At 47.4% G+C, this 26,034-nt stretch overlaps 1 protein-coding gene and 1 long non-coding RNA gene across 2 annotated transcripts in view; both read right to left on the bottom strand.

The window, feature by feature from the left end:
- Positions 1-26,034, bottom strand: part of DYNC2I1 (dynein 2 intermediate chain 1) — a 227,322-nt gene that overhangs the window by 137,159 nt on the left and 64,129 nt on the right. The gene's annotated exons all lie outside the window — the stretch shown is intronic.
- On the bottom strand, positions 1,440-25,911 carry LOC145716382 (uncharacterized). Its single transcript, XR_014139016.1, has 4 exons — positions 25,396-25,911; positions 22,210-22,315; positions 2,911-4,043; positions 1,440-2,089 (listed from the first exon to the last, which is right to left on the bottom strand). It is a non-coding gene; the product is annotated as an uncharacterized LOC145716382 (long non-coding RNA).

Here is a 26,034-nt window from a genome sequence, read left to right on the forward strand (position 1 = left end):
ATGCCGATGTGAGCAGACCTTCTGGGAACTGTACAAAGTCCAAAGGAAAGGGGTTAAGTTACTCTGTCGCTCCCGATCTGGGGGACGGGGTCTGCCCAACCCACCGCAATCTATCATCTCTCCATCCAAACCCATTTGCTTATCATCTCAGGAAAGCTTGGCCCCAGAAGTAGGTGATTTCTATTCTGTTCAAGTATTATTTGAGTACTTTTCCTAGGATTTTGTGGTGTTGATTTTGGGATTAGTGTGCCTTCTTCTAAGGTTTATAAATCATTTTTGGATCACACAGAATTAACTAATTATAAGATAATTTGCTAAAGTGGGTTTTGGCCTGCATTGATTGTTATGAGATCACTCAACAGAGGCATTACAGAACACTTTCTGGAACAGCTCATTTCATAACACTGATGTCAAAAGCTCAGCTCTTTCTCCCACAGGTCTGACTTCTCTGGGTCCACAGAGGGCAGTTTATCAGAAAGGGGGGCCTGTCTTGCTTCCGAGGAGCAGTAGCTGTTTCTACAGCACTTGGTGTGTGTCATTTTGCTCAACCCATGGCCACTTGAGCAAATGAGGGTGGGGCTGGAGGCTTGGAGGCGGCTTAGCCTGAAGCTGAGTCTTGGGATTTTCAGAAGGATCACCATAGGAGGTCTGGCTTTGGGCCATTTAAATCATGGCAAAACAGTCAGAAACGTGTGAATCCTCTGGTCGTAGCTGCAGAACACAAATCAACCAGTAGATAGAACCCTATCCGTTTACTTACCTGCTGTGTTTACCATCTATGTTGGCAGAGGGAGTCTTTCAAGGAATCAGCTTATGCAATTATGGGGACCAACAAGTCCAAAATCCACAGGCTGGGCCAGCAGACCAGACACTAAAGCAAGATACCTGTGCTATCATCCTGAGGAAGATTTTCTTTAAGGAAGCCTCAATGTTTGCTTTAAGGTCTTTCTACTGATTAGAGGGGGCCCACCCATACCACTGAGAATAATTTCCTTGACTTCACATCTGCTAATGGGAGATGCTGAACCAGGCTGACCCCCTTGACCTTGTCTCTTCCTGCCAAAGATGTGGGCACTGGGGCAGTCACTTGTGATCCCATGGGGGGAAATCATGAAAACCTTAAGGGGATTCGGCCCCTGCATCATCAAATCACAGAGCCAGGGCCTGCAGTCACCTTCTCCTGGACTTCTTTTCATGTGAATAAATACACCTACCTGGGTAAATAAACTTGAAGGATTCTAGTTGTTATATTCTGTTACTTGGAGCCAAAGCATTCGTAACTGATACACTGGATCTGATGGAGAAGATTCAGTCCACTTCTGAGTTAGGAGCTACATTAGTGGCAAGGAATAAACAACTGCTCAGGGTCTAATTAAGAGGTTTATTGAAAGGACAAGGAGATTAAGGGCCGAAGCAACCGCGACAGCCACCGGCCAGGTGTGACAGGAGCTCAAATGGGTCTCGTGGGCCATCCGCCATTGAGGAGGTCTCAGGAGCCCCACAGAAGCTGTGGGGACCAAAAGGTAGCTCTAGAACCCCACACTGTGACCTCATCATCTCTGCCTCCCTTCCTATTTTTCACTCGGCCTGCTCTGCCGCCTGACAGGCTGTCCCACCTCATCTCCACTGTTGGCTACATCCATATCTAGCTCCACGTCTCACCTTCTGGGACTCTGCTGTCTGCAAACTCCATAAGAGACAAGCTCTGTTGGGGTTGGCCAGTCATCCCCAGATACATTAGTGTCTGTCAAAGATTAAGACTCACCTGCAGGATCTGAGAACACTGTGGGTTCCTGGGACCTATCCTAGACTGACTATATCACAATGGAGGGACACAGATGGGAGTCTGCATCATTAGGAATCTACCCAAGTGTTTCTCATGCACTCAGTATGAGAACACTGCTTTCTAAAATGCTCCTGCCTTCTGCAGGCTAGGCCATAGGCCGCTGACCGCTGGAGGAGAGCTTGAACTTCACCCAGACACAAGGCTTACCTCCAAGAGCCATAACCTGGGTGTCTGGTGGAATATTCCAGGACGGGGGAGATTCAGAACAGAGACATGTTCTCATATTCTTGGATGAGGAAGTACCTAGGAGAAAGCAAAGGTTCTTTACAAAAGTGCAAAGGTTCACTATGGGGGGAGATGACAAAATGACCAAGAGAACTTATTTTTCCTTGAAAATTTCTTATTTTCCCACAGCAACCAAATGAGTCATGGGATTTGCTAGCCAAGGGTTGGAGGATGGGGAGCTCACATAAAGCTGAGAACCAAAGCCAACTAGGTTTCTAAATCAGTTTTTCAAATCTTCTCTCAGACTTTTGGTCTTGAAATCCAAGGCTTCTATTACAAGAGCAGGCTTCTTAAGAGAGTACAGCTTCCTTGAGCTGCACAAAGTAAAGAGCCTAGATGATCCAAAGCTTTGAGCTTGTGCCATAAGTCAGAGTGTAAAGAAAAATATAGAATAGCATGAAACAATTTTCCATCCCAAAACAAGATGAAAGTTTGTTGTGGGAAGAACAGGGTAAGCTGCTGCTAGGATCTCAACACAGCCCCTAGAAGACCTTAGAGCAGAAGCAGAGACCCAGAGCAGAAGCAAGGCCCGGGAGGCAGCAAGCAGTGTTTGTAAATAGAACCAGAGGCACGCCCTCGCTGCCCTCCTCTCACCGGACACAGGGCTTCCCCAGACAAAGCCTGTGCATCCTCAGTTTGCCCGCCCCCGGCCCTCTCTGGCACTCAGTTCTCCAACAGAGCCTTGCACACAGAAGGCCTCTATCTGGATTGTTCCCTCCCTGGTCCTGTACCGTGTGAGACCCCAGGGCCTGCAGGCTCTTCGGGGATGGGAGCCACGTGCATACGATCTACCATTCACAGGGTCCCACAAGAACCACAACATCAACAGTAACACTCACCGAGGGCATCTATGTACCAGGAAAGACACTCATCATCCCGTAGCCTGTCTGTAGGTGCTGTTATTACCCCATTTTACAGCAAAGAAACCAAAGTCAGAGAGGGCAGGCAACTCACCCAAGAGTGTCCAGTCAGCAAGTGACACAGCCGGGAGCTGAACGAGGCGGCGCGCTTGGCCATCTCCCTGTGAGCAAGACAATGGATGTAGCAGACAGCAAGAGTGCGGCGGCCTGAGTCGGCATGGGGTTCAAGTGCAGCTTCACTGGAGAAGCAGGTGCTGGGGTCAAAGGGCTCTGCTTTCCGGTGGAGGCCCTGTGACGGTCCTCCCGGGAGACGCAGGAGCTCAGGGGTGCCTGTCCAAGGCGCCCATGCCACAGGCTCTCAGAGCCAGCTGCGGTTTCCCCACTGCAGGGACACAGGTTTGGGAAAAGGCCAGCCACAGCATCTGGGAACCGCGGGCTTCAGTTAGGTGCCACGGACTGTGAGCGGACGCTGCTGCCAGGCTTGCAGAACCGAAGACAAAGTAACAATGGACCATAGCATCCAAGTTATGGCGACCAATATGAAACACACATGATCAAAAATATCAAATAGTGCTGTGAACCACACACAACGAAAGACCCTTCTCTGCTGGTCCCTGGAGCGGACACTGGCAAGCCTCGCCCAGGATCCTAGGAGCTACCACGTTTCTGGATGATGGTCTTCAAACAGGACTTCTTGACTGACCGATAGTGGATACTGACTTTCTGTTTGGGTGAGAAGATTGGGCTTTGGTACACCTCCTACTGACGTTAAATCGTGACTTTAATGAACATGATCAGAGTCGTCACAGAGCTGAGTAGCGTTAGGGTTAGTCTCCGCGGCTGGGGGCTTCGACATTGCCTTTCTTTCTCTCGCTCTGTCCAGGCCTGTGTATTCATAGTTCTCTCTGCAAGTTCCACTATGTTGAGCAGTCCGATAAATCCGGGGAGCTTTTTCTCCTCCCCCGATCTCCTCCCCAGGGTGCCCCTGCCCACCCCTCGGAGTCCCAGGATCCTGGTGTGCCGTCAGGCCTGTCTCCAGGCCGGATATTTCATGTCTTCTTTCCTCTGGATTTTCTACCTTGTGTTCTTTGCTTATATCCTCAAGTGGCTTTCTGAAAAAGAGTACATCAGAAAAAACGTTACCTGAGGTTATGAATATGTAAAACTACTACTATTTCATCTTATCAGTGATTTACCTTTGTTCCAGGTTGAATCATTCCTTCTAGAACTAGCAAAGCCTGGTCCCAGTGACTTCTGTGCCGCTATGAGGCTGAGAAGTCTGCTACCAACCCAACTCTCACCTCCTTGGATACTTTCCTCCGCCATCCACTCCCTGGGACTTGTTAGGGTCTTCTCTTGACTCTTGGAGCTCGGAAACTTAATGATGTTAAATCTCTGCGTAGGTTTGGGGTTTTTTTGTTGTTTTGTTTTGTTTTGTTTTTGCTTTGGTTTTTGGTCTTGGGGCTTTTTTCATTCACACAGAGAGCCCAGTTAATCTGGAGACTTGTGTCCTTTAACTCTGGGACATTTTTCTTACATTTCTTTGATATTTTTCTCCTTCATTTTCTCCATTATTTTTCCATAATCCCTACTAATTAGATATTGTTCTTTTAAGTGTTTGTCATTTTGTTGTACTTTCTGGGCTGTTTCCTTACTTTATCTCCCGACACTTCTACTGAATTTTTTCATTTTGTAAATCATGTTTCTGATTTCCAGGAGCCTTTCTTAATTCCCTGATTATTTTCTGTCTGTGGCATGGTGTTCTTATTTATCAGTATACTCTCAAAACCTTTGAGGAATATATCTATTCTGAGGTTTATCTTTGCTTTCCATAGGATCGTTTTTAGTTGGTTTATTTCAGTCTATTTTATATCAAAGACTTCAGTGTTTGCCTTTCTATTTCCAGCATATAGATACCTCCTTCTGTGGTTTTATTTTCTCCAGGGAAGTAACCCCAGCTCTCCCGATGGAGGGCAGATGCCTGACAGTGAGCATTCTCAGGCCAGAGTCTGACAGATTTCACACGGTAAATATGATGAACGCCTGGGACTGTAGCTCCTAGAAGCCTAGCTCCTGAGACGAGAAAAGTAAAAAGGAAGATTTGGGAGGAAGACAGCTTCTCACCCTTTTGCAGTGGTAGACTTACTGTCAGCCCTTCATGGTCAGCACTTCTGATCTGGAGGGAAGCTTGGATCCTAACCAGCCCATGCAGTTTGTTTGCACTTGAGGAGACAAGCCCAAGGAGGAGGGGTCCCCTCTCCATGGCCACGTAGCTGGCCAGCTACCCGGCCTGGCCTGGCCTGGGTGGGACACTTAGGGCATCCTGCTTTTATAGGCTTTATCTAGATGCCCCCCTTAACTTTGAAGGGTCCACTCTATCTAGTCCACGTGTTACCCTCTTCTTACTGGAGCTGCCAGGTTGGTCTCTCCACCTATCCCACCCTGCCCACCCCCATTCTGATCCTACACCTTTAGACACCTAGACACGTGGCTTGTCCTCCTGAAACCCCTCCTTCCCTTTTACCCAAACCTAGATGCCCAAGGTTAGAATGGGGTCAGCCTGGTGCTGCCTTCAGGGGACGCTTGTCCACAGGTCACTCCTGCACGTGACAAATCATGTTGCCTTAATCATTTCCGGGGCTTGGGGAAGTATGAAGAATCAGGGAAGAACCTGAGGTAAGTAAGCACCTACCTCAACTCCAAAAAAGCATTAAGTAAATACGTAATAAAATTCAGCTTTATGTGTCCATAAGAAGCTCAAATGTACTACCTTCACTATCGAAACAAGCCTACGCCTTCTTGGAGAACACACATCCCTAGCCCGAGAGGGTTCGACGTTTGCTTCAGATCTCAGAACAGGTGAGGCTGGGCAGGTGTGCCGAGCAATGTGGCATCTCGTCCCTCATCCACCTCCGAGCGCCAGTGACAGTCCACCCTCTACGTGTGGTGGCATGTGTCCGACGCCTGTTTCCGATGCTTTCACTGTTTAGATGCCTCATTTTTCAGTATCCAGCCCAGAAGAGCACAGACCTGTCACACGTCACCTTCCCCCCTACGGCCCTTCTGAGCCTGGTGCCTCTGTCATCCTAAAGCGCTCTGCAGGGACCCAGCCCTGCCGGCTGGAAATGTCCTCAGTGCTTCCACTGGGGGCAGAAGTCACTGAGCGGCTCCCTTACAGAACATTCCCGCCCCCTCAACCGGCCCAAGAACGCTGAGAGGCCGCAGACTTGAGGCCACAACCGGACGACACAGCCGCATACACTGGAGTGCGAGGCCCCGGCCGGCTGGCCCCCTGGGCCCTTGGAGGGACACCCCTGCTGTTGTTCTTGCCCCGTCCACTCCCCACCCCACCCCAGCCCCAGGAAGACCTGGCCTCAAATGCAGATAATTATCTTAGTGTCACCATCACTCTTCTCAGTTCCTGACGTATCAGTGTCTTCCTGAGTCCTCCTGCTGCCAAATCCTGATGCACTCTCTTCCACCGCCCTCAGGGCTCTCAGCTGCAGGGCTGGGTGCCGGCAGGTGCGGAGGATGGGGACGAGGACACTGAAAGTCCACCTCCTTCTGAGGCTCAGATACAGAGGAAGAAAGTCCTCCCACAGGAAGGTCTGTCCAGTGATTTCAAGTGCCAGGCTAACCAGAGATCAAAGGACTTTGGGGAACACTTTCAATCCACAACAACAGTAACTAGCAAACTCAAGACTCTCTCCCTATTAAAAACCCCCTTCAGATTCACAACCCAACACTCACATCTAGTCCTCGTAAATAACTGGATCCAAATTGTGTTTCTGACCACATACCAACAAATACCTCCTGATGAGTGTCTGAGTGTGGACGCCTGTCTTCCTCAGCCTCCACCCACCTGTCAGGGGCCTCCCGGGACTGTGGCTTCTGGGGCACAGCCAGCTGCCCTTCAGGCATCAGGGGAGTGGCGGGAACCCTGTTGCGAACCTTCTCTTCAAGGGGGAGAAATGCAGGAGGGAAATGTTAACAGGATTTGTGGTTTGGGCAGAGCCCTATCACACCTGAGGCCACGGTAAGGCTTTGGCCAGACCCCGTCCGGTTGTCTGTCCACAGCCCTGGCCCTGGGGAGCTGGAGTCCGATCCTCTATGTGCCTAGCTGGCCCTCTTGCCAGTTCCTGCAGGGCAGGAATTTGGGGTGAAGGTCCTCCTTAACTTTCTAAGATGGAAGTCATCTATAATTAAATCAAAAAGGCAGTTCTTCACTCAGCAGAAGTGAATACTGGAAATTCTGGACCAGCAATTTGCAACTATAAAATCACTCCAAATAAAACCAAAAAACTATCCCCAGGATATTTCGGGCGCAAGGCAGAAGGGAGAAAAGAGGAAGACTTTAGAATGAGTGTTGGTTTTGTGCAGACAGCTTTGCAAATTTGCTGCCGTGGTGAAATGTTTCTGTTAGTCTTACAAAATGCTATGGCATTTTCCATGTGAAAAGTAGCCTCTCTGGGACAGAAGGGCAGGAAGGGCTTAGCTAAACGGAAAGATGCCATCCCTGCAAGCTCACAAGCAGGAGGGAGTGCTGGGTCTCAGTGGGAGGAGTCATGGGGCTCTCACCTGTCACAAAGGCCCAGAAGAGAGTGCAGAACTGAAAGTGAGTGTCACCCTCCTTGTCAGGTAGAAGGTGAAATAATGTCACATTTGTGTGGCAGGAAGAGAGGTGGCCAGGAGGTCACAGGAGAAACTGCCACCGTGACCCCCCCCGGGAAGGGAGGGGTTGGTACAAACAAAACAAAAAGAGCGTCCACGTTTGATACCCATCTTCTCAGACAGCTTTGCCAGCAATGCCTGGTCACCCTGACACGCCACCGTCCCTCTGCCCGGGCAGCTGAGGATCCCCGCTAGAGGCTCATGCCTTGCACACTCCTGAGTGGGGCAGGGAAGGGGCTTGGCTGAACACAGGAGCCTGCAGGCTGTTTTCATTAAGGTGAGTCAGGAAGTGCGTAACCAAATGAGGCTTCGTTCGTAAACACAATGAAGTTTTTCAGTAAGTAAAAAACAGGAACACATGTTTCCTTCAGACCAAGTGTTCCCTCCTTTGGCTGGGAAACTTGGTCAGTACAGCTAAACCTCTGGCCTGCCCATGACCTCACATGTGACCCCAGCAAATCATCGAAACCTGGCATGGTTTGCCGACCCACTAAACAGGAACATTATCAACTTCCCTACCCACTGAGTCAAACTGGACCATATAGGAGAATATTCTGAAACACAGAAGTCATTCTTTAAATTCAACTTTTTGTCTGCACTGTTCCAGATAGGGTAGCAAGGCACCAAAGAAAGGGAATTACATCATTTTAATAGATGGCCACTTCTTGAGAGCCTCAGAGTGGTCTCCCGGGAAAGGGATCCCTGGTCTGCAGAGGGACTGGCTAAGGGTTTCTGAGCCCCAGGGGGACTATGGACCATCACCTGCTCTCGGCCCCGGAAGCTCCAGGTAGGGCCAGCCTGGTTGTGGGGCACACTGCCGTCTCCGCCCATCACCCTGGTCTTCCTCACGGCCACAGTCCCTGGGCAGAGGGAGGGCATGATGTCACCACCCCTTAACATATTCTTTGGGTGAAGAAATTTGAAATGGAGCGTTGTCAAGAGATACTGTTTATAAAATAAACCTTAAGGTCTTGAACCAGCTCAGCCTGTCAGACACATGCTGACAGAGCACGTGGCCTTAGTGCCTAAAGGGTCCACGAAACTTCAGAAGGCTGCCCCCCCGGAGGTTAGGTTCCCACGGCCACCGAGGCCTTTCTGAGGCCTGCAGACTCTCTGCAGGAAGGTGTGGCTGCTGTGCTCCCCTTCCACCAAAAGACTCCGTAGGGCGGGAGCTGTCGGCCTGCCCCACTAAGCTTTCAGTCAGAAAGTTGGTGAGCAAAGGCTCAGTTGGCCACGTTGGCAGCTCCCAACACTCATGCTGCCTTTCAGCCCGTGAAGTGACCCCCGAGCCCCTGCGCATTGCACATTCCGTATGCGAAGGCACAAAGCGTTTACCCACGGAAACGCACCATGCTTGGCTCGGATATCACCAGCCGCGTCTCACTCCGAGGGACCGGGCTTGGGGACTGGTTCGTGGAGGTCCACCCGGGGCCTGGGTCCAGCCCACTAGTTCCAGACCTGGGGACATCCAAGGCTTACCCATTTTAAATATTGGCCAGTAAGGACTCAACACAGAAATGACCATCTTTTATCATTAATATTTCAAAGGATTTAAAATTTAAAAAGTGAAGGACACTCTGTTAAAGACATTTTCTGCTCATCAGTCAGAGCATGTCCCCCGAGAGAAGCAGCAGCTCCCGGGCAGAAACACAGACAAACGGTCATGTCAGAGGGTCTGCTCTGCCCAGCCCAGAGGCAACACGGACAAGTCAGCCCCTGTCGGGGCCACAGGACCAGACAAGACTATGGTGAGCCTGACACCAGCTCCCATTTTCTCAGGTGCTCGAAGCCCTCTGGGCACAGTGGAGTGAAAATGCCCTCACAGCTGGACCAAACTAACCAGCACACACCTCCCAGGGTCCATGCACAGGCTCACAGCCCCAGGTCAAGAGTCCAGAAATCAGAGACAAATTTAGAAAGTGGCAGCTCTGACCCAAAGCTGGTAGGCCTCTAAACTTAATCAGAAGTTGAGCGTGGCCAGTGTGGTCCTACATCCTACGGACAGGTGCAGACAGGGCAGAATGTTCTAGAATGGCACAGTCTCCATCACTGAGAATTTGGAAGTCCTCACCCTTGTATAGAAGACATCTTGGTATGGGACTGTGACCACCGGATACTCATCTGGATGTCCTCTTTCCTCTCTCTATCCACATTAGTCCCAGTGACCTCTCTTCTTCCAGAACACGGAGGCTTCCAGTAGATTTAGGTATAGGCAGGAATGACTAATTCTGACGCCCAAACCTCCTTGAGCCTCAAGCCTGGAGGAGCTCAGAGATGTAGCCCCAGGAGATGTAGCCCCAGGAGCCATCTGGGTGCAGGTGGCCCGTGGGGCACTCCAGCCACCTTGTCGGGAGGAATGTGACTTTCCTCTGCCCAGCATCTAACTGTGGGTGGCCTGAAGAACATAGTGTCATCAGAATCTTTCCCTTAAATGCTGGCTTGGCTATAAAGGAGAGGCTTGATCAACATGTGCTCCCCTCCTTCATCCCTTGCAGGAGGTTACAATAGCTCACAAACATGTAAACTCTCAGAAATCCAGATTAGCAGTTCCCGAGTCAAGCATTAAGAGGATTTGGGGCAAAGAGGAAATGGGGTGGCTCTCACATTGCACACAGGGTTTGCCTTCCAAGCGAAGCTCATCCAGTTAAACCCTTGTCCGTTCCTGAAGTGTGATGTATTTTGCAATCTGGTGTGTGAGGCCTCCAGCTTTGTTCTTCTTTCTCAAGATTGTCTTTAGCTATTCGGGTCTTTCCTGGGTCCATATGAATTTCAGGATTTTTTTTCTATTTTTAATATAAACATTAGTTCTTAAGTATTTTATTCTTTTGGATGCTACTGTAAATGAAATTGTTTCCTTAATTTCCTTGTCAGGTGGTTCTTTGTTAGTATGTAGAAATGCAACTGATTTTTGTACCCTGCAACTTCACTGAATTCATGTATTAGTTCTAACAGTTTTTTGGGGGAGTCCTCAGGGTTTTCTATGTATAGAATCATGTCATCTGCAAACAGAGACAAGTTTACTTCTTCTTTTCCAGTTTGGATGCCTCTTATTCTTTGCAGTGCCTGCCTGCTCTGCTTGGACTCCCAGCACTGTGTGGAAGGGGGCGGTGAGTGTGGGCACCTTGCCTCCTTCCCCATCTTGATGCCCCACCCTTCAGTGTGACGTTAGCTGTGGCTTGCCATATATGGCCTTTATTAGTCGAATTTCTTCTATCCTAGTTCATTGATCATTCTTACCATGAAAGAATGTTCTGTTTGGTCAAATACTTTATCTGAAAAATAGTCCTGGCCTTTTGGGACTTCTTTGCTGAGTCTGGGGGGAGCCTGGGTCAAGGCACAGGGACCGCTCTCTCTGTAATGCATGAGAACCACTACAAAGACAGAGAATCAAGCTGGTCCCACCCCAGTGAATGCAAGGAGCGTGGTGTTTGGGAGAGCTGGTGCCCCAGGGCTCTGGTGGTGCTTCTGCAGTCGGAGAGCCGTTAGCTTTAACACCGCACGAGTACAATGCAGCAGGTCGATGGGAGTATTTAAAACAATGACAGGTTTTGTAAATATATTGGGAATTACTTTTTTTAAGATTTATTTATTTATTTTAGAGAGAGAAAGAGAAAGAGCACGAGCAGAAGGGGCAGAGGGAGACAGAATCTTCAGCAGACTCTCTGCTGAGCGTGACGCCTGACGTGGGGCTCGATCCCACGGCCCTGAGATGGTGACCTGAGCCGAAACCAGGAGTCGGACACTTAATCGACTGACCCACCCAGGTGCCCCATATTGGAAATCACTTTTAAAAAGAGGATGAATAGTGTGCTTGCGAGAAACCATAAGTAAAAACTCTTGGCAGTATTAGGTTTCTAGCAAACAAAGAGTCACAGGTAATAAATCAGGAATTTGTAAAATGTGACCATTTTCAACTGTCACAGAAAACACAGTCTCAGGTCTTTAGCTGCCCGCCCTTCCTCAGAACTCCTGCCCTGAGAGACAAACCCAGATGCCGACACTGGGGTTAGATGCACTCCCAGGTGCACAGTGTTCCAGGCTTGGAGCCACGTGACCAGACGTGGCCAGTGGCTGTGGGTGGCCCCCTCTTTTCCTTGGAAGTCCCATGTTGCAATGCAGTGTTTGGGCGTGGAGGACACCTGGAGCATGGAGGGAGGCCCACCTACCTAGGGTATGGAGAGTGGAAGGGGACTCTCCCCACGCTGCCCCCTGAGGTTTCGAGTTAAGGAGGGTTACCGTGGCTTCTACAACTATTCTTTTAAATACCCTGCTTAACAATACTTCTAGAACCTCTCCTCTGGATCTTCACTGCTGGGAAAACACACACACACACACACACACAGATACACACACATTAACACACATATAGCAGCTCTTGACTATTGGGTTAATTTCCTTCAATATTTCAGTAGACTTCTTCTCTTAATCCCACATTGACCACATTTTCTAAGTTCCCACCTCAATATCACTCCACCACCATCCCCAAATCATGCACAGATACACACACATAACATACACAGAGCATGTGAGCTCCCGGAATTCTAATTCACAGGACTATGTGTCCAGCAATTTTATATCAACTTGAGAATTAAAATTCTTTTAGGGTGAGTTGGGGTTTAGCAGACTTACTTCCCACTATAAATTATTAACGGTTCATTTTCCTATTATAAATAATGGTTGAATAGGCTATCTAGGCTTGACATTAATATAAAAACTTCTAGATCACTAAGGAAACCTTGGCTCCTGGGCCAAAATCCGATCCACAGAAATCTTATCATTTTCATCCGTGGCTCATAGTTATGACCCATCCTAGGGCGTGTGTGTTGCTAGTTAAGGATGAAACTCTGTGAGAGTTCCTAGTCCTGTGCTTGGATTCCCTCCCCAGGTAGTTAAGCAGCTGTAACAGTGCTGCCTCCGTATGCATTACAAAGATCCAAGTGGGCCCTTGAAAGCTCGGTGAATGTTAGACCCCCTGCCATTTCTCTCTGTGAGTCTCTCTTCTCCTTTTCATTGTCCTGTCTTTCCCATCTTTCTCTTTACGATAGAAAGCATATGTTTTATTATTTGTTCTATTTGCCAGAAAGAGCTTCCAATGTTTTCAAATTTAAATACAAATAATATTTTTCTGGTTAAAATATTTAAATTTCATTGTTTTTAGCTTACGTGAACCCACAGTCTATTTGCCTCTGTGGTCGGAGTCATTCCAAGCAATGTGGCCTCTCCTGTTGTAAAGGAAGAGCCTACAGACAGAGCCCGCACTGGACTCCCGTGCGCACCCCGAGTGCCCACTGAGTAGGCCACTAGGCGAGTCTGACTGGTGAGAAATCTCAGACACACACCATGGAGACCTGCCTTCCTTGAATCTATCTCTGACCCACACCGGCATGGCCCAGATACACAAGGTTGAGGCTCTCTTGCACAATATGCTTTAACTCAGTTTTTCCATTTCTCCCTGGTAAAACTAGGACAGAAACAATAGCCACCATCCTCCCTCCCTGGTGGGAGGGAGGGCTAACAAAGATTAATGTGATAACATTCAAAGAAGTACCTTAAGAACTTGGAACAGAAGCAGGCAGTACATGGAAAAATCCATAATCATATCTCAAAATTTGGCTGGTAGATGGTGTCAGAGTCCATATTTTGCAAATGCTGGTTTTCTTCATTATTGGCATTCAGGGATCAAAATATGACTGTAATTGTTTGGGTTCGTTTGTGAAAGAGAATGCATACAGACAAATGTGCAGCTCTCCCTGATGTAAGCTGCATGTGTCCCCCCACAGAGACGTTTATCACGGCCAGGAAGAAGAGAACTGGCAGACTTTAGGCCTTTACCTGCCCCTGGGGGAACCCCAAATCAGCAGACACTTCCCTGAATCCTTGTTTTTGATTACTTTCTATTGTAGCTTTCAGAACATAGTTGAGATATTTGAGGAAAGAAACAGACTTCACCTATGTGAACCTGCCCATTTAAAATCCCCGATGGCCACACTTAGCAAAACAGGCCCCAGGGCCAAGTAGCCCCACCTTTGGCCACATTGCCTCGTGGCCTTTACATAGGGGACAACGGTTCCACGGCCTCTCACGCTTGAACGCCGGCCAGATACTATTCTTTATCACAAGGTGGTGGCGATGAGAGACTTGGATGGGTTTACATAAACCCACAGCACACAACGGGTATGAATTTCATTGACTCAAAGTTCAAACCCTGCTGGTCGATGAGCAACACCATCTCCCACAGCGATACCATATCAGAAATTCCTGCCCCTTCATGAGTTTTAGCTTGGCGTCTTGGTTTTTTTGCAGTGCCTTTTTAATTCAATCAATATTTAAAAAGTCTTAAAATAACAAGTCAAGTCCTTCATGACACCATCCTCCAGAGATAACCAAACATAGTTAACAGTTTGGTTCATATTCAAATATCCATGCCCATAGTCTGGATATACTGGTGAAAGTTTAAGATAAATTCTATTAATATACAGTTCTGAAAATTAATATCTTGAATAATTGTTAAGCAATCATATGGTAAAATTGACTGTTTGGTGTAGCACTTTATAAATTTTAGCAAATCATGTTTTAATAAATATCATTCAAAAATCAAGAATGTTATTTCTGAAATAACTGCTCTTTGCCCTGCAGTACTCAAATACTCTGATTCCCTCCCAGTTATCGAGGATTGCCAGCCTGACGGTACCATACCACTTAATCCGATTTTTCCTTAATGACACTTCCCTCTGCCACCCTCAAGGTAAAGGTAGGCACCGTCTTCTGTCTTTGGTCCTGGAAGGATGAAAGGGAGTTCATGCCTCAAGATAACATGTAGACTAACTAAATGTTAAGTTCTCTTTCAAAGCTGACATTCCATCCTTTTAAACTCTCATTTCTTCCATAAACCTAATGTAGCTTTATTTGGCCATTCAAGGCCACAAAAAACTGCCCCTTTACTTATTAGATAATTTTGACTGCCTGTGACTATTGCCATTTGCCTTATATTTTATCTCTTGAAAAATCTCAGTGACTGACCAAACTTGTCTAAAATAAATGTAATAATGAACACAGAATTCGGCTCTGTAAAAATTCATCTCTTAAAACAGGGCAGTGAGGGGTGCCTGGGTGGCTCAGTCATTAAGCATCTGCCTTCAGCTCAGGTCATGATCCCAGGGTCCTGGGATTAAGCCCAGTATTGGGCTCCCTGCTCCGAGGGAAGCCTGCTTCTCCCTCTCCCTCTCCCCTCCCCCTGCTTGTGTGTCCTCTCTCACTGTCTCTGGCAAATAAACAAACAAAACCTTTTAAAAAAATGGGGCGCCTGGGTGGCTCAGTCGTTGAGCGTCTGCCTTCGGCTCAGGTCATGATCCCAGGGTCCTGGGATCGAGCCCTGCATCGGGCTCCCTGCTCGGCGGGAAGCCTGCTTCTCCCTCTCCCGCTCCCCCTGCTTGTGTTCCTGCTCTCGCTATCTCTCTCTCTGTCAATTAAATAAATCTTTAAAAAAAAAACAAAAACAGGGCAGTGATGCCCATGATCTCCACTACCAGCTAACATCTTGCTAGAGATATTACTCAAGGCAATTAGATAAGAGAAATAAATTGGAGACATAAAAATGAGTCAAGAAGCAAAATTATCCCTATTGGCTGATGATATGATGGTAAAACTGAACACATAGAAAGATACCCCTTATTCTTGAATAGGATGATTCAAAATTACGAAGTTTAATCTATAAATTTAATGCAATTCCAAAAAAATACTGACTTATAGAGTTGGACAAGTTGTTACAAACTAGCATGTAAAAACAGCCAAGAAAACTCTGAAAAAGCTAAAGCTATGGGTGAGGACAGGCCCAGCAGACAGTAAAACATGCTTCAGAAATGCTTTAGAGCTTCTGCAATGAAAGCAGTATACTATTGGAATGTACACAGACAGGTCAGTGAAATGGAAACAGAGAGATCCCAGAAATAACCCAAGCACACATGGAAATTCAGCAAATGCAAATGTGATCACTGGTTTAAAGCTTAACTTTTTCATAAATGGCGCTGGAACAGTACACAGACAGATCAGTGAAATGGAAACAGAGAGATCCCAGAAATAACCCAAGCACACATGGAAATTCAGCAAATGCAAATGTGATCACTGGTTTAAAGCTTAACTTTTTCATAAATGGCACTGGAACAGTACATAGACAGATCAGTGAAATGGAAACAGAGAGATCCCAGAAATAACCCAAGCACACATGGAAATTCAGCAAATGCAAATGTGATCACTGGTTTAAAGCTTAACTTTTTCATAAATGGCGCTGGAACAGCTGGTTAGCCAATGTGGAAAATAAAACTAGATCCATACCTCACACCATACACAAGAATAAACTCCCAATTGGATTAGAGACCAAATGTAAAAAATGAAATCATACAAGGCCCACAAGAAATGTGGGTAAAATTCCTCTTCAACCATAGGAGGAGAATTTCTAATTGTGACTCAAAATCCGAAGGTAATGCAAAAAAAGGATCAAGAAATTTGACTACAGAAAAAAAATTTTTTAATGAAATATTAAAAACACCATAAACAAAATTAAAAGGCAACTGACACCCCAGGAGAGAATATTCACTGCACATACCACAGATAAAGGGCTGATACACATAATATATCAAGAACTTAAAATAAGGGATTGAAGGACCAAAAACCCAATAGACACATGGGAAAGAACAACAAACAATTCAAGAAAAAAGATATAAAAATGGCCCTCAAGCATATTTTTTTGAAGTGTGACAACACATTCCTTGGGTGAGGCCATGGGGAGATAGGTTCTCTCATATGTTACTGGCAGGAATGCAAACTGGTACCACCCTTCATGAGGAAGATATGTCAATCCTCACAAAACTGCATACACATTTACCTTTGACCAACCCAGCAAACCCTCTTGGAATCCACTTTAGGAATCCACCCTAAAATATACCTCCACCAATAGAAAAATGCATAGACACAAGATTATTTACTGAAGTGCTATTTGTAGTTGCAAAATACTGGAAACCACTTTAGACCCATAGGAGCCACATAATCCACTCAATGGAGTCCCTGGTATAATGTAATGAGAAGGGCACATCACCTCTGTGATATTCTTCTTAAACACGCCAACTTAGACTAATCGTGGGGAGATATCAGACACACCCAAATTGAAGGATGTTCTACAAGACATGTAGTACTTCAAAGAGCATCCAGGCCCTGAAAGACAAGGAAGGTGAGGAGGGTAACAGCCTGAAGGACAGGGAAGAAGCAGGACAACTGGGTGGTAGGGAGTCCTGGATTAGATTCTGGCACAGCAAGGACCTCACTAAATAAACTGGTGGAGTTCAAACAACATCAAAGCCCAGTCAGTAGCCCTGCACCAATAGGACTCCCTGCTTTGACTATGGTATAATGTCAATGCCAGATGTTAGCATTGGAGGAAGCTGAGCGAAGGCTACAGATGACTCTGTATTCTTTTTGCAACTTTTCTATAAATCTAATATTATTTCGAATTTTTTTTAAACTCGCAACTCCATAGACCCATCTGAAAAAAAAAGAAATACAGAGAAAGAGAAAACCAGAGAGAGCTTGGTTTCTTGGCTTGCTTGTGTTTGCTCAGTTTACCCTTATTATCTGGTGTTAGCCTCCGGGAGCACCAAACTCAAGGTCATCGCAAGTCTCTGATTCCCCTGAGAGGTGTTTGTTTAGCAAGGGGCAGGGGGCGGGGCGGGGGAGGAAGTTTCCCGTATTTGCTTTACGTTTTGTTTGGAGATTCAAATACCTCAAAAACAGAAAGGTAATTTTTTAAATTATAGAATTGATGCATATAAAAAGGAGGGATCAGTGACAAGAACACAAGCTCCTCCCACCCACCAAGCACGCCACCCCACAAGGGTCACCTCTGTTGACAGCAGGAGGGTGTTAATGTTTGAAAACATGAGGTCATATCGTACTACTGCAATTAACCTGCTGCTCTCCACTTAATATTTTTGGAGCCTGTTACATATAAGTAGTTCCTAATGGCTACACCATGCTCTGCTCCATGGTCATAATAAAAACGCATGTAACTGGTTCCCTACTAACAGACGCCCAAACTGCTGCCACACAAAATGCCACCAGGAACAGAGCTGGGAGTGCACCCACTGAATAAAACCCAGCAGGGGAAGTGCTCCTTGAAGCAGTGGTGCCTTTTAATTTTTGAACACCGACGTCGAATGGCTTCAAAGCGCTGGAGTCGGTTATCCCCCACCACTGGCATACCTGAGGGCTTGCTTCCCGCAGAACTTCCAGCACCAGGTTGTAAGGAGCTTTAGCATTTTTGCCAGTCAGGTGGATGGAAACGGCATACTGTTGTCCTTTGAAACATTCCTTGAATTATTAGGGACGTTATGCATTTGGCCATGCTGATTGGTCATCAGATTTCTCTCCTGAACTGTCTTTTCTAAGTCTGCTGATGTTAGAGTGGGTTGTTCATCTTTTCTTATAGAGCTGAGCTTCCTTTACATTTAAGGAAAATACACTTTTGTCTTATGCGCTGCAAATGTTTTTCATGTTATACTTTGTCTTTTGATGACATTTGTGTTGTGCAGTTTTCTTCTTTCATCAGTCAAATTTGTTTATTCACCTTCTCTTTTATGAGCTTCGGGGTTTTTTTCATTCTCTGAAATGATTTCACTGCATACCAAAAAAAACGTTTTCTTCTAGTAATTGTTTGGTTTCACTTTTTATATTGAAACCTTTGGTCGACATTGAATTTATTTTAACATATGTGTGGAGGTAAGACCATGTTTAAATTCAAGTCACAAAACTCTAAAGAAGTCCACAGGAAATTTCCTTGGTGCATTGGCTCCAAGGCAACACATTTTAGAGCTTTTCTCAAAGGCTCAGGGGTAGCGAAATGCAAACTTTCTGCTCTGGGACCCAGAACTGGGGATAACAGGTATTGATGTGGACGGGACGCATGGACTAAATGTTTGTGTCTCCCCCTAATTCATGTGTTGAAACCCTAATCCCAAGGTGATGGTGTTAGTGTCAGGATTTTTTGTTCCCTTACTGCCCGTGGTTCTTGGTCACACCGCTTTGAAGAATGAAGAGGTAGACCAGACGAAGAGTGGTAGACGGCAAAGCAATGTTTATTGAGCGATAGTACAAAGCTCCTGGAGAGGGACAGGAACCGAGAGGGTTGCCGTTTGGGCTTTTAAATCTAGGGGGTTTTATAAGCTCTTTTGCAGAACTATCTTGAGCATCCTGAGTGTGGGCCCCTGTGGACTGGCCGCTAAGGTGTGCCAATCAGGGCTTTGATCATGTACCCACTGCCTAGCGGGTTATTGTTCATGTGTTGATGGTCTGTTGGGCTGACATCTGGAGACTAACTGCCTCAACTTGTGATAGTGACCCATGTTTTATGGTTGTTTTGTTTCAGGATGTTTTGCAGAAGTCACTCCTGCAGAGGCTGCAGGAGGCTATCGTGGTCTCATCTAAGCTGTAAAACAGGATGCTAATGCGGTTTTGTCTTAGCTGTCCCAGCTTTTTTGCTTTCTTGTTGGGGACCCTGGCCCTGACTATGTAAGTGTCCAATTAACTCCTAATATTAGGAGGTGGGGCCTTTGGGAGGTGACAAGCACATGAGGGTGGAGCCCCATGAGCGGGGTCAGTGGCCTGGTAAAAGGGACCCCCCGAGAGCTAGCTAGCTCTGTCTCCACCATGGAAGGATACAGCAAGAAGGCAGCTGTCTCCAACCCAGAAGGGGGACTTCACCAGAACCCCACCATGCCGGCATCCACACTGGTTCCAGCCTCCAGAACTGTGAGCAGTAAATGTGTGTTGTTTGCAAGCCACCTGACCGGTGGTGTCTGTAACAGTAGCCAAGTGGACTGAGACAGGCTGGCCGGATGTTTTATTCTAAGATGGCTTTTGTAGTGCAGACGTCCCCTCACAACCACTGAGCCCCTGCGAGGCTCAGACATGGCCTCAATCCAGACATGGGTTTCTAGTCAGTCTTTTTTCTGCACACTTGTACACACCTGTTTTTAAGGAGGGGTTCTTTTTTAAGAATTGAAATCACTGTCTGTGCAATGTCCATGTCCAATGCATGTTGTAACATGCACTGATGCTTTTTTCATTCAAATACATAGCATCAGTGTTTGCCATCTCACTAAATCTGTCCCATGAAACTGTTTTAATGACAACGTAGGGTGCTATTTTATGGATGTAGCACGGTTTAACCCAACAGTCCTCGAGCCAAATCCAGCTCAAGGCCCATTTCTCTGTGCAAGCTAAGAATAGTTTTTACATGTCTAGTGATTGTAACACACGAAAAGGAAATGAGGGGGTGAAACAGAGGCCAGAGTGGCTGGAATGCTTCTTATCGGGCACTTTACAAAGAGCTTGCTGAGCCTGGCTTGACCAATCACCTGCTGATCAGCAGGCCCCTTTTTTATGGACTTCATTATCATACGTGCCTCACAATGACCATCTGATTCCAGCTCCACGATATGACAGACTAGGAATCCGGAAGGTCCTCTCTGCAAACACCTAAGAGCGCTGTAAACGTGTAACCAGTTTCCCTCTGGGCTCTCAAGAAGGAGAACTGCATGGACACACCCGAATGAGAGAGGGACTCAGGCATGGAGAGAGGGGCAGTGGACGGGAGCTGCATCCGGCTGGGGCGGGAAGGGGCCTCAGCAGAAAGCAGGTGGCCAGTGTCCACCAGCGTGCTGAGGCAACAAGGGAACTCTCTGGCCTTGGGAATTTGCAGCCGTACGTGGATGTGACAGCCAAATGTCCGCGGCCTGCATGGGAGGATGTACCGAGTTCTAACTAGACTCAGTAATAATGGTTACCGGGTTCCCGCCGGCACAGGGGCCCCTCTCCTCAGCCGATGTCACTTTAATACAAACTGCTTTAGTTAACTCATGCTGCCTGTCTTAAATGTCACCTCTGTTGGACCTTAGGGACCTTGGGGAAAAACCCCAAGGACCACCTGCCCTTAATTTGCCTTCAAATTCAAAATGGTAGACGGTGATTTCAGCTTCCAGCCCCGCCCCCATTACCTCCCTACATGATTGTTTGCTGCAGACTTCTAAAGTTATGTTCTTTACAAGAAAATACCCTTTAGGCAGAAGCAGAAGAAGCAACAATTAAAATCTATTTTAAAACATATTCACCAAGCAATCATCTCTTCCAACTACATTCATCAACATTTGGAACAGTGACCAGGCAGAAAAGCTACCTGAGCATGAGAGAGACCTGGCTGGATATTTGGCTTTTCTTGAAGAGAAGAGAGCTTTCTCACGTCCCCAGGGTCTCTGCCATCAGCCTGCTGGGAGTAGGGCAGAGTGTCCAGCCCTCCTTCGTCCTCAGTTCCAGTGAGCAGGAGACATGCCCATCACATGGATACAGTGAGAGGCTCTTGTCTGAAGACAGCAATCATAGATCTAAGGACAACAGGTCCTGGGGGCTTTCTCCCCTCATGCCCTGTCTCAAAGCAAGCATGACTTGTCTCTGTCTCTCGGGTGAAACCCAGGGGGCTGATCTGCAGAAGCATAGTGCTGTAGGGCAAGGAAAAGGGAGGACCCAGATCCCAGAACTTACAGGGCAGGCTCTTTCCAAACTGCCCATGAGAAACTGTTCCTGCCACATCAGAAAGCATGGTGTTACCTTTTGGATTCTGTTTTTGTTTTTGGAACATCAGAATAGTAGTCTACACATGGAAGTCTCTCCTAAGACAAAAGGGTTCTCAAGGCCTCACCTCCCCATAAGCCCTCACCTGCTGGGGAGGATTCCCAATGATTTCGACGGATGCTCCTGGCCTGATAGGAGCACATCCCCAACCAGGTCAGAGTGGGGCCCATGTCACCCTCTCAGTGGGATGCCACCCTTTCGTGGCATGAGGGGCTAGCTAGTGCAGGGCCTACGGAGTACTGGGGTCAGGCCTGTGGGTGACACAGCTCAGCAGGAGCTTTGACAACACTTTGGAGACACAGCCCTGTTGCATTCTCTCAGCCCTGTGCCGGGTGGCTCTTCTGACAATATTTGATCCATCTCTGAAAACGGGCTCTCTCGGGGGAGCTCTGTCTGAACAGTCTCAGCGGAGTAAGTTGCCATGTGTGCAGACTTTGTTACCAACTGTTTGCTGGCCAGTGCCTTGAGTGAACCTGCACAGCCCCTCTGGGAGAGCGTCTGACCAAACAGACACGCCGGGAATCCCACCTTCCAGCTCCTGGCTGCAGGAGGGAATCAAGTGTCCTCCATGATAGTACGCCAACATGGGTGACGAGTGTTTAACAAATACAAGATGGCAAATTCATGCCACTTTAGAGAATGAAGAGAACCTAAAATAATGTACCCCAACCATCAGGGCAGACAGGGCCAGGGGTAAGTCCTTGCCCCATCCACACTTCTGACCCAAACACTCAAGTTCATCCTCAGAAAAGCAGAGTTCTGTCACCTGAGCTCCCATGGAAGAGTCTCCAGGGAAAAGGCACCCGGAAGTGCGGCCTTTATGAAAGTGTAGCCATTTGCATGTTTGGCAATTGTCACTTATATATGCAAAGTCTATACCCATCCAGTGATAATACCGCCCCAGTGACAACCCCATACATTATCATTACATACCATAAAATTAGCTGGTTTAGAGGTCTCTGGCTGGCTCATTAGGGGGAGCATGCGACTCTTGATCTCAGGGCTGTGAGTTTGAGCTCCACACTGGGTGTAGAAATTACTGGAAAGAAAAAAAAAAAATCTTGTTTAATGATCTGTCTGATTTGGCAATCTCTGGAGCAGCACTTATAATCTATATGCTAATTATAATCCTCAAATATCAACGGAAATCTTTGAATTTTGGTGCCATAGAGAAAGGGACTCTGAAAGGGTCAGAATTCAGGTCAGCAGATGAAGGCATGGGGCCGTCAACCGCTTTCACTGGAAATGACGTAGGATGTCCTAGTTCAGCCTCTCCTTGCAGGGGTGAGAGAAAGAGCCCCAGGGACACAGGCAGGGGGTCTCTTCCACACAGGCTCCTCTGAAGTGGGAGCAGGAGAGAGGGCACAGGGGCTCTGGGGAGCGCTATGCATGAAGTCACTTCAGTAAGCAAACCCCAGCGTCTGCTCTGAGGACAGGGCGTTATCTGGAGAAATTAATTCTGATAATATTCCAGCCACGGGGAAACACCAAATGGAAATGAGGAGGGAAAAGGTATTTGTCAAGCCTCAAACGTGGAATTAGTATCCAGCAGACAGTTCGAAACCACCCTCTCTCTTGCAGGAAGGCATTATCAGTCACTGCCAGGCAGGCCAACCCCCAGAACAGATGGTAAAAATGCCTATTATCCTCACGCCCAAAATCTGTCTGCTCCAAAATAGGAAAATAACATTTTCAGAGGTGAAGCAGGTGTGCTTGGAAAGAAGGGCAACAGATCCCACTTGGACATGATGAGAAGCACAGCCCTTTCCGAAGCAGGGGAGGAGGACCTGAACCAAGCACAGTGGTATTTGTTGAGTGCCCGACATTCACTAGGGGTACGCAAAGACAGGCTGTCCTCTACTTCTCAGAACAGACCTGTGCATGAATAGCCCCTTGTACAGATTAGGGGCATCTCTGAGCAGCAGGGCCAGGGCTCCAAACCCAGCTCCTGCCCATCCGGGGCCAGGGCGAGTATGGGGGTTAGGGGGCTCTAAAGTTTGAGTCTCGTTTCTTTTATGAATGGCTAATGGAAAACGTTTAACAGCTTATTTTTAACCTTTAACCTTTTGCACCAAATCACCTGGTAACACTTTGAAAGGAAAGAAATCATTTTAGCAGCTCCCTGCATGTTCACTCTGAACCCAGTACCACAGTGATATAAAAGATCTGAGGAGCCACAGGATGCCAGGAGTCCCCGGGGCAGTGCCACTTCCATCTGCGCTGATCAGCACGTGACATCCAGTAATGCTGCGTAGCCTCAAGCCAACACAACAGAAAGAGCCAGTGAAGAAAAGCCACACCTAACAGTTGGATCCCGGCTGTCCCAGGCGCATACCAACAGGGAAATGGACATTTCATCCTAGTCTTAGAGAAAGCAGCTGGTGCCACCCCATCCCCATCACTGAGGGCCTTGGACTCGGATCTGCACGCTCAAAGAGCCTGCCCTTCCAGAGCCCTTTCTAAGAAAACCAGACCACAGAGAGTTGCCATGACCACCACTTTGTATTTAAGCCTCCAGGTGTCAGGGATTCCATCCTGCTACCCCATTTCCCAAGATAGTGTCTATCACAGTGTTGGTCACAAACATCTGTAAAATTGAAGGATGAAGAATATGAAGGAAAAAATCAGAAAACGCTACCTCCAAAAATCAGAAATCAAAACTAACAAGAATCCAGGCAAGACATCTGAGATCGGCAAGCAGCAATCTTCCCAAGGGCTGTGTCCTCCAGGGGACTATTTGAAAATGTGACCCATGGGGTGGCCAGGTAGAGGGAGGAACGTCTCTTGAGTGTCATCCAATCCCATGAAATAGCTGGAAACGTGTATCAACAAGCCCACCGGGGACTGCACCAGACCACAGGTGATCAGCGGTCCTGAGGAGCACGGGGAGAGCTGGCTAGACTAGATTTGCCATTCGTCGGTTCCGTGGGATCACGGGAGGAAGCCAGCACAGATGACCCTGTCTGTCTGTCGGAAAAACTACCACGGCCATCATCCCCCACCCCGAGCCCTCACGCAACCCCATGGTGGGGGCACGGGAGTGCTAAAGAGATCACAAACTCCTCCAAGGCAGTCTTTGTACTGCTGGGCGACGGCACCCAGAGACTCACAGGTATTTCCACACGAATGAGACAGAGCAGGGCCTTAGTAGGCGCCAAGCCGCTTTCATACTTGGCCTGTGGCCCCAGTGTCAACTAGCTTACTTGCTCTGAGGTCGTAGGTCAAGGTAAAGTGTCCTTTCCACATTTATATTTCGAAAGAATTTCAGGCTAGCAAGCAGCAAGCAATTCTGACTGTGCCTGAAAACACCTGGGGAATTTATTCTTTTTGTTATTAGCAGAAAGCCGAGTTTTAGGGCTTACGTTTTTCATGAACTCAAGGAAAATGTGGGGAAACAATTATCTCTGTTGGTCAGGGAGATATGAACACTCTTCCATGTGAAGAGGTTCTGGCAGGCCCCATGAGAGAGACTCACGTCAAAGACACATGACAGGGCCCCTAACGGAGTATCTGGGTCCAGGGAGTTCAGCACACGTTACAGAAGATGCGGAAGTTGTTAGATGCTATAAATACATGGAGAAAATTGTAAGCACTTGGGTACGCCTTAGGAAAACCTGGAGCATGAGTGAAATAATCACCTTCTGCTCTGATCCCTCTCCCTGCAGGACGTTTTCCCTGAACACAAAGCGAGACCCTGGGAAGACTGGCATGTGGATTCAGGCAGTGTGTGGGGTGAGCAGCTCCCAAACTGTGAGTTTCTTTGCATCTCACAGTCCAAGTTTATCCTCTGGCTTTTGCCCTCCATACAAAGTTGCCAGATGAGATTCACAAGAGACTTATATACACAAACTAGATTGCCACCGAATTAATTCACAATCAGAATGGGGCAGAGCCCGTGATACATTCTCGAGGCTGATCCACAGGAAGGTGGACTGAGGTGGGACTGGGGATTTGTAGTCAAGGACCTAAGCCAGGAGTCTCTGCAGGTAACTGGGGTGGCAGATGCCAGCAGAGCCCAGTCCTCTCCAGGGACAGACTGGGTCCAAGAGCCAGGCACCGGCTTAGTGATCTCAGCCCCTCTCCATGGACAGCACACTCTCTTACTTACCATATACTTACCATGTACGTACTGTGGAACATGAATGTGCATGTGGTTGTAGGAGACCAGAGGAACCGCAGGTGTGAGAGGGAAGGTTCCAGAGGCGACAACTTGAGACTTGAGACAACTGGAAACACAAGAAGGGGCTTTCCAGATGAAGGAGGTGGAAAAGGTGTCCCAGGAGCACTTCCAGGCTGACGGTGCAGTAGAAGACCTCAAGGGATCCACAAATGGTTCAACCTCTAAACCACAACATCTTCAAGGGCAGCGATTGTCTTATTCACTCCTGTTCATTGTAGAGTACCTCACTATTAGCAGCGGTTCGAAAAATACTGTTGAATGTTGAATGAATGGATCATAGGAGGCACGTGGCAGATGGTGAAGAAGGAAGCTATAAATATACATAGGATTCATTCATAAGGCCACTTGCTTTACAAGCCAAGCAGTCTGGATTTTATGCTGAAAACCACTGGAGATTTTAAGCAAGGAAAGTAACATAATCTAATGTTCCTTTGGGAATCTGTAGGACAAATGAGAAGGGCCCCAACTGGGTTGGTGGAGATGAGGAGACAGATTCAAAAGAGTGTGAAAGGTAGAATCAACAGGACTTGTGAATGATAAGCAGAAGTAGTCCAAAATGATTTCTTAATCTTGACTTT

This window comes from Leptonychotes weddellii, chromosome 12 (genome assembly GCF_054177405.1).
Source record: "Leptonychotes weddellii isolate Sample4059 chromosome 12, ASM5417740v2, whole genome shotgun sequence".
NCBI lineage: Eukaryota > Metazoa > Chordata > Mammalia > Carnivora > Phocidae > Leptonychotes > Leptonychotes weddellii.